The following is a 7,082-nucleotide window of genomic DNA, read 5'->3' on the forward strand; positions in this document are numbered from 1 at the left end:
TGTAGGTGCTAGAGGCGCAATATACCATCTCTAGCGGATTTTAGAGTCGCTCATTAAAGCGTCCTTGGAGCGTCTCCCTACGCACCGTCTCAAATACCATTGAGACGCACAGGGCGCATGTCTACATGAAAATGAGACGTTTTAAGAGCGTCCTTACAAAGCGTGTCTACAAGGATGAGGCATTTTAACAGCGTCCTCATGCCCTTAGAGACGCATTGCTAAATTCATGCTAGATGCAACTGCATATATTCTCTTTCGTTGCATAATTTCTTAATTAAGTTGCACTTAATAAGATTACATTATTATATATTAAACAGTTTGACTCCCATTTACATACCAGAAAATATTCAAAAATTGTATGGCATAGCGCAAAATAATAGCATTGTATTAATGAGAGCAGTAGTATTTTACAACTCAAATGTACACATCATCAATAAAAAAATTACATGTCACAAACTAGTTGAAATATATCTACTCCCTTCGTTTCTAAAGATAAGTCTTTTTACGACTACATACAGATGTATATAGATGTACTTTAGAGTGTAGATTCACTAATTTAGCTCCGTATGTAGTTCATATCGAAATCTCTAAAAAGACTTATATTTAGGAACGGAAGGAGTATATGATTTCTAGTTTCTACATGCTGATAGTGGAACAACAGCTCCTTGCTTTCTCTACTTCTGTAGTTTATCCTTGTGGTGGCTACCTTTAGAATCCGCACGTACAAGTTTTCTGCAAAGAAAGCAAAATGAGATTTAAAAAAAAAATCATTAGAACTTCTACCAGTGAGTTCTCCTTTGCTGAACATACAACCATAATATTAGAGAATGGTATCTATGTACCACACCGAGTAAACATGCCCTCCAGAAGTTCAATCTAGTCTAGTTGATGTCATGTTACCAAATGAAGTATAGATAGGTATACTGTAAAAGGAAGAAACATCATGTTGTTGTTGATGGATATACCATACAAAAAATATGTAAAGAAATAACATCAGATTAACATACGGGGACTGAACTCTCATGGTTGTTGACACTAATAATCTCCAAGCCTTAATACTATCTCTACATAAGAGTATAAGACGACATTTACCATAAAAAAACTGAATTCTCATGTTAGTTCACATTAATAATCTTCAGTCTAACACAAAAGCGAGCAAGACGCCATTTTGCTGCTTCAAACATAGTGCAACGCATCTGATCCAGATGTTTCACGTAATCACATATGATTAGATTTTACCAAAAATGATAATATATCCATTCACGGTGCTCTTTATTAGACAGCATCAGAAAAGTTTCTGCAGATGAGAAACCACACGTATGAGTTGATCTCTCCCTCTTATAGTACAAGGCATGTTTATTCAAAAAAATATTAGAACGTGGGCACAAAGTTCTTATTATCAGTTATGGGGGAAAATGTAGGTGATTTGATAGTTCATACACGAGCATTATTAACTGCATGAAAAAGAAAAATTCGTTAAGAACACTGACCATCTTAATCTATCAGGATATTATCACAGGCTTTTTATCAAGGACCAACATTCGTGTGTGCCAATAATTTGGGAGCAAACAAGTGTAAGATCGACTTTAAGTTGAACTAGTAGTTTATTCAGTAAAAAGATGAGAGTTCAGAAAAAAAAAATATTGTTGGCCCATATTGTAATAGAGATAACCTAAAGTAAATGTAATGTCAAGATTCTCCTCCACAATTAAGTACGCATCAAGGGAGGGGCTCTAATTTTTTACTTGGAATGAATTGATAGAACAACAACTAAAATTAAAAAAGTAGATCAACTCACCTATAGATGATTTGGCCGCCTTGTGCGCTCGCGCAAGGCCCTTATGTTCTCCAAATCGCCCGCTAGCTTGCCGCTGGTCGACAGTGGGGGGCACGAGGTCAGTCTGCATGATGGCAACAAGCTTCACATGGCAGAGGACACATGGACAATTTTTGGTCGCACGACAGAGAGGGTGGCAGTTCACCGGGACGGACATTTTTTCCCCGAGGAATCAGTGGCATAGGACGATTTTTTCTGAGGTGGGGCGAACTCTAAAGCACAAAAAAAATTCGAAAGACAATGGTAGTGCACACAAATACTTTTAGCTGAAAATGCCACTAAAATTCAAAAAAATTACACACCTCACCTTTGCCTTTGCTAGCCCTTCCCCTTCATATCCATGTTTTCCCTTCGCCAGCAAAGTTGGCAACGCGGCTGCGCCACCCACACACACTCACTGTTTTTAATCAGCAATTGTCAATTAGTCATCAATATTCAGACAAATTTCTATCACAGAGCATAAAGCACATATAAAAATGACTGTAAAGCACTGAGTAATTACTATCACATATCACACATTCTCACTGTTTTTAATTAGAAAATTTCGTCAATATGTTATGAATCTCCAGCCACTGGTGTACACACCACTACAAAAAGAGAAAACAGAACAAGGATGGAAAAAGAACACGGAGTCGATGAGGGGGCTGCAGGTGGGTTGTGGACGCTGACCGCGCCCTCGCCGCTCCAGCTGGCTGCTGGCCTCGCTGCTCTCGCTGTCCACCAGATCGCGCGCCGACCGCAGCCGTCCGCCGACTCCGTGCGCCGCTCTGTGCTGCTAGGTAAGCTCCGGCTGGCTTCGTGCTGCGTTGTACGGCTGGAACCTTGGGAGGACAGAATCGCTGCTCACTGACTCACGACCCAACAAGACAACGATTTTTTCAGGAACTATCGATGAATCAGAGCGAGTAAACATACGTATACCTGTACGTAATTTTCTTCCCCGGCAAATCAAGGTAGGACGGGCGCCTGTCCTCGCCGTACCGAGAGCTCCGCCTGTGCCGAGGATCACATAAACTAATTAGTATGTCTCTGATATCATTGTTGTAGTGGGCAGGCAAATAAAAAAGCAACATAGAAATATGAATCTCAATCCAAGTCTGATCGACACCGACAGTGTACCTACAAACAAACGAGCGCCTAGTTGATCAGTACCATGTCTCGTTAATGGTGGTGGTGGACCAGGAGTGCAAAACTTGGGGGCGGGGGTGAGTCAGTACTCAGTAGGAGTGGCGATGTGCAGTTCTGTGCCGACCCCGCCATCCGTCATCTTCCCTTCTAGCCGCAGTGCACCGTGTGCCGGAGCTGCAGGTCGAGGCGGCCGGAGTGGGGCTGGGCGCCGCCTGGAAGCTGGCGTCCCTGAGACCACGAGGATGCTGCTGGCGGCCGGCGAGAGAGGGGGAGGCCAGTAGGGGGTGGACCTGGGACAGCGAGTCTACGGTGGGGAGGACCAGGATCTTGGAAGAGGCGGCCGCGTGGCATGGCGGCGCTAGGTTTAGAGGTCACATAGATCGCTCTCTTTTTCCACGGTAGTTATTTTCTTAGCCCATATCGCACGATGGGGACAAGGGGTGATGGTGGTTGAACAAGATATTTTGACGCACCTAGTTTTTTTATGGGAATCAAGGGACGATGTCCTTTGCGCCTCACAAGACGTCCCTATGTGTCATGTGATTTTGAATAATGAGACGTAGATAAAAGCGTCAAATCGAAAACGTCTCTACATGTCTATTTTGTTGTAGTGGTACGATGTCTTCAATCTTATATCTTCATAGTCCAACAGTCCGGCCAAAGTATATAGTCCGGCTGTCCGAGGACCCCTTAATCCAGGACTCCCTTAGGCGTCCGCGGCCTCTTTTGGGCGGCAGTGAGCCTGGCCCCTCCTTGGGGCCTTCCCCTTTTCCACAGCGAAAACCTTCTCACTGGCGCCATGGGCTTGCTGGCAAGACAACGGGATAGAAAGGAAGAAGGAGGATCAAGTAGCGAGAAGACAAAGATGAGCAGGGGGCTCTACTCCTTTCCCATTTATAGCCGGAGGAAGGCCAACCACCAGCCTCCCATGATCTCGAGTAATGATGGTTTTTCTGCATGCAACAGGAAATTGTCAAGTCGGATGGGTGCCAAGGCAGCATGGGGAAGTGGAGATGCCCACGTCCCATCAAGCGCCATGCGTCGACCCGATCCGCAAGCGATTGGGGCACGCAGCGCTCCGCCCTTGTCCTTTGGATTCGCCTCGAAGACAAGTCCGAGCGTGCCTTGGGCCCGGGGCTACTGTCGGCATTCTGGGAACCAGGGCAACCAAACTTGCCTGCCTGCGGCCCACGGCATGGCTCCATTGACGGCCTGGTACGACGCATCTTCAGCATCGACAAGACAAGCCCTTGCGAGGGGCCAAGCCTCATGAGGCGGATGGTGACAAGACCTCTAGAGGAAGCGACCTCCTCAGGCTGGCTCCTGAGGAGCGGAGATTCTTATGCAGGCACCCATCTCATGAGGTTCGGGTGACGCAAGCCATGACGACCAAGGCCAGGCTGGCAACAGCGGGCGTAGAGCAGTAGGTTTCCTCTTTGGTGCTAAGGAGGCAAGCGCAGGCGCGGAGTCCCGAGGAATCAACCAAAGGTTTCCATTCCCGTGCAACAAGACCAAGACCGCCTGGATGAATGTCATCGTCGAGCCAACCGCAGCATCACGACCAGAAGCTTTGCGGGCAAAGACTACCTTTCGTCAAGATAAGATGTACTACTTCCCCCCTTTAAAATTGGCCATTGTGGGATCCCTTCCCGCCTTCGTTCGGAGGAAGAGGACCAAGGCCACTATAAATATAGCTTAGCCACCATCATAGGAGGAGGAGAGATATCCGGGATCCAACCCAAACCCTCACAAGCTCACATCCACACAAGAACAGACCTCCTGAGGTTGTTCTTCCCCCTATACTAGTTCATCCTCATCCCCTTGCGAGGCTAATCCACCACAAAGCAGGAGTAGGGTTTTACACCGCAAGGTGGCCCGAACCTGGGTAAACTGTTGTGTCTCTTTCCTTTCCTATTCATTGAGCTAGGCCGTGAGAGCGACGAGTTGGTTCGCTGGAGAGGTTGAGTTCTTCGCACACGCCCCAGAGTTCGAACCTTTCTTGGGTCAGCGGAGCCTTGAATCCGACAAACATGTTGGCAGTAGCGACCTGGCTGGCGGGGATTCCAATCGAGGGACAGTCACCGGAGATGATAGAGACCTGGAACGTAGTTGAACTCCCTCAAACCGCTGTTGCGCAGTAAGCGACATACTCCTACAGCCGTGATCATGTCCATTCAACCCCTCACCAAAGTCGCAGTTATAGTCGGTGCGTGGAGTCACCAACAGTTTCCAGCAGTGAACGGCGTCGTAACCCGCCCTGTGGGAATAACCCGCCCCTTACTAATGCTCAAGTGATTATGGATGAAGCCAGAGCCCACTAAGAGGTGGAGGCAACGACGGCTCCATTGGCGATGGTGGCTCAACAAGGGGCTTATCAGCAGCCTCCGGTGACTCCCTCAACCTCGATGGGAGCTGGAACAATCTCTAGAACGGTTGGGGTGCCATGCTTGGTGCCAGCGTTGCGTAACGAATGTGTGCCTAAGGATATTAATGGTCCTCGTAAAGTGCCCAATTATATAGCTGATCTCCCCCCTGAAGGCTAGATTGAAAGTTATGAGCTCGGCATGGAGATGTTGGATGTCAGTGATGAAGTCTGTGCTAAGTACTTTACCATGATGTTGGATGGACCAGCTCGTACATGGTTGAAAGGATTGCCTCCTAATTCCATCAATTCATGGGCAGAGTTGAAGGCACGTTTTATGAATTTTTTTCAAGGAACATGCAAGCAGCCTCTGACAATCGTTGATCTGGATAATTGTGTGCAGTGTGAGGATGAGTCGGCCCATCATTGGGTCCGGCGGGTCTCTACAATTATTCACTCATCAGATAGTATTGCGGCGAACCAAGCAGTCTTGGTCTTGGAGAAAAACTGTCATTTCACCCCCCTTAAGCAGAAGCTGGGGTGGCTCAAGCGTTATTGTAATGACATGGGGGAGCTCATGGCGGTGATGTTGGCTTGAACTACGTTGGTGTTTCCCCAAAGAGGAAGGGATGATGCAACACAACAACGATAGGTATTTCCCTTAGTGATGAGACCTAGGTTATTGAACCAGTAGGAGAACCACGCATCACTATGTAAATGGTACCTGCACACAAAGAACAAATAATTGCAACCCGACGTGTTAAAGGGGTTGCAATCCCTTTCGGGTAACGATGCCAGAAATTGTCAAGTTGATGGGATAAAATTGTAGTAGATTGATAGATGCAAATAAAATAAAATAAAATTCAGCGAGGTATTTTTGGGTTTTTGGATTATTGTATCTGAAAATAAAAGAGAATAAAAATAGATCTCGAAGGCAAATATGATAAAGAAGAGGCCCGGGGGCCGTAGATTTCACTAGTGGCTTCTCTCGAGAAAAATAGCATACGGTGGGTAAACAAATTACTGTTGGGCAATTGATAGAACTTCAAATAATTATGACGATATCCAGACAATGTTCATTATATAGGCATCATGCCCAAGATTAGTAGGCCGATTCCTGCCTGCATCTACTACTATTACTCCACACATCGACCGCTATCTAGCATGCATCTAGTGTATTAAGTTCAAGGAAAAATGGAGTAATGCAATAAGAATGATGACATGATGTAGACAAGATCTATTCCTATAGGAATTAGACCCCATCTTGTTATCCTTAATGGCAATGATACATACGTGTCGGTTCCCCTTCTGTCACTGGGATCAAGCACCATAAGATCGAACCCATCACAAATCACCTCTTCCCATGACAAGAAAAATCGATCTAGTCGACCTAATTAAACCAAAGATTCAAAGAAGAAATACGAGGCTATAAGTAATCATGCATATAAGAGATCAAAAGACTCAAATAACTTTCATGGATAAAAACATAGATCTGATCATAAATGCAAAGTTCATCGGATCCCAACAATCACACCACAAAAAGAGTTACATCAAATAGATCTCTAAGAGACCATTGTATTGAGAATCAAAAGAGAGAGAGAGAGAGAGAGAGAGAGAGGAAGCCATCTAGCTACTAACTACGGACCTGTAGATCTACATTGAACTACTCACGCATCATTGGAGAGGCACCAATGAGGATGATGAACCCCTCTGTGATGGTGTCTAAATTGTATCTCTGGTTTCTAGAACTTGCGG

At 45.7% G+C, this 7,082-nt stretch overlaps 1 long non-coding RNA gene across 15 annotated transcripts; it reads right to left on the reverse strand.

Annotated features, from left to right (window-relative positions):
• Nucleotides 1-359: 359 nt before the first annotated feature.
• Nucleotides 360-3,366, reverse strand: LOC119363570. Of its 15 annotated transcripts, XR_005174073.1 has the most exons (5): nt 2,990-3,366; nt 2,507-2,830; nt 2,145-2,234; nt 1,799-2,049; nt 360-732 (listed from the first exon to the last, which is right to left on the reverse strand). It is a non-coding gene; the product is annotated as an uncharacterized LOC119363570 (long non-coding RNA). The 15 variants fall into 15 exon arrangements; XR_005174074.1 differs by having other exon boundaries at nt 1,799-2,683; nt 2,759-2,830; nt 3,055-3,366; XR_005174075.1 differs by having other exon boundaries at nt 1,799-2,658; nt 2,759-2,956; nt 3,055-3,366.
• Between the last annotated feature and the right edge of the window lie 3,716 nt (nt 3,367-7,082).

This window comes from Triticum dicoccoides, chromosome 2B (genome assembly GCF_002162155.2).
Source record: "Triticum dicoccoides isolate Atlit2015 ecotype Zavitan chromosome 2B, WEW_v2.0, whole genome shotgun sequence".
Classification (NCBI taxonomy): Eukaryota; Viridiplantae; Streptophyta; class Magnoliopsida; order Poales; family Poaceae; genus Triticum; species Triticum dicoccoides.